This window comes from Echinococcus granulosus, assembly GCF_000524195.1.
Source record: "Echinococcus granulosus chromosome Unknown EG_S00050, whole genome shotgun sequence".
NCBI lineage: Eukaryota > Metazoa > Platyhelminthes > Cestoda > Cyclophyllidea > Taeniidae > Echinococcus > Echinococcus granulosus.
In genome coordinates, this window is record NW_020170430.1 from 546,566 (window position 1) to 548,816 (window position 2,251).

Consider the following 2,251-nt stretch of genomic DNA (forward strand, 5'->3'; position numbering starts at 1 on the left):
TCAGCCCTTCCATAAGGAATTTTGAAAGGTTTCTTCTTCCCTTTATGAGTGCTGCGCTCTACAGTGCAGAAAATACTTCAGTAATTCCGGGCACCATAAATTATATTTTTTTTTAATGAATAAGGTCCAATGCAATGCGGTAGCAGACAAAGGCGCAGCTGAGCTCGAAGAGTTGCACATTAAAGTGTCATACATAGTTTCACTCCTACCCAAGATTTTAATTCGAGCCTCTCCGGTTACAAAACCCTACCTTCGAGTAATAATGCTACTAGATCTCATTGAATTGTTATTGCCACGCCGTTACGAGATGAAATTGACTGAGATGGCTTGAGGAGGTAAAGGTAGACAACAGTGTAATACGATAATGGTTTATCCCTTAATATTGGCGAGGTGCCACCCTTGCACTTTGAATTAGCCCTCTTGTACCTCGCTGGGTCGGCTGGCCTTTCGGGCCATGCCAATAGCCCAGACACCTTCTCTGCGCTGAATATTTATTCTGCCCCAGTATTTTGTCTTCTTTCGTCTTCAGGGAGTCTCAAGACGCTAAAACAGTCACCCATTAAAAGACCACATTCCTCGATTTATAAAATAAAATCCCCAAGAATGCAGAGGTGGCTAGGCTTCTACGCTTGTCAAATGAATGTTTAAGTATGCAACTCTATGTGCGTTATAACTAGAATTAATTCGAAAATCTGCCTTTGAAAAAGTGGAGGCCACTTCGCCTTTGGTTCTGTCGGGTATGGTATTAGTTCACGGTTTCATTGATAAATGTCACCCAAAAATGTGAGAAAGCCTCACAACTTCTGCAATTGTCATTACGTGATCGCCTCGTATTTGCATCGAAGCAGTTTTGTGATCTGCAATTAGACAAAAGACTCAAATGGGGCAACGGTGCCTATTTCCTCATACGTTCATATTTGCTAGTACGAGGAACTAGAACTCGCTGAATTCCATCCATGCACCACATGGGATAAAGTGGTACATCAACACACCGTTGGTTCGTCATTTGCATAAGTTTCCCTTGACTATAACCAAAAAGAAAAATAAGAATGTAATGCTAATGTTTTTGGTTTGAGATTGAATCGTGCCAAGCGATAAATCAATTTTGCTGCAAATAAGGTGTGTGCAAAAGGATAACAAAGTATCTGCAAGTTAAAGAACGCTGCCCTTACTTCTGTGCAGGGCCCAACGAATCAGACTTGGCGCATCGAGCACCGAAATGCGAAAGTGTGATTCGCCACTTTCCATTACCGAAGTGAAAGAAACCACTTCCAAGCTCCTTTAAAGGCGGCTGTGTAAGTTCCTTACTCGGATGTCTGAAGGACATCTCGCATTTTTTTGGTAAACAATTGCATAGGATTTACAGTGTCTCTTCACGCTATACTATTTTTTTAGTCAGTGTAGCATATATTGCACATAAACCTAATAAACTGGGACTGCTCTTGTAGTTTCTTACTGAGTTTGGTTCGCACTTTAAAAAAGCCAAACAAATCTCGTGATGTATCAACGGATGCTCCTCTCATTTATATGTGTTAATCTGAGAGGCCAAAATGAACTTTAAATTATTCACGAATGTTTTTGTCGGGGGTTTTAAAGCTTACAAAGATATCTACTAATCTAGAACGCAATGAGGCAAAAAAAACTTTAGGATTTTTCTTTGCCTACTGCTGGCACTTGTTCTGAGGACATGCTACGGTCCCATCAAGGTTTGCCTTCGTCACCGACTCCTTTTGTAGTTCTGGATCGTGTGCGTTCAGTTTCAGCATAAGCATTCCACCCGACCTAATGGTTACCGTTCTCGTCCGGGAGAGTCAACCATTAAACATCATGCTAGTGCTTTCAATTATGCAGGTGCCATTAGTTTAGGCGTGTTGAAGGCGACTACAAAGTGGAAGCTAGTAAAGGGAACATTTAACTCTTGGGAATAGGAACAAATTTAACTTTACCAATCGGCTTAGGTGCCATTTAAGTCGAAAATGGGAGTATACATATATCCATTAAAAAGCCAGACGAAAGAAGAAAACGAAAGATACCTCATTGGGACCTCTGATGGAGGGCAGGAGTTTGATGATGGAGTAGGCGACTAAAGTGACAGTGGCAAAACTCACCTTGGTCCCAACGGAATTAGGAAATGGCGCATTGACTACGTAATCTGGCCATTTACCTGTGTAGGCAAAGCGGCATAGCGATATATACGACTATCCACGGATCCTTAAGGTCAGTCCGCAATCACTTACTATTAGCAACAAGG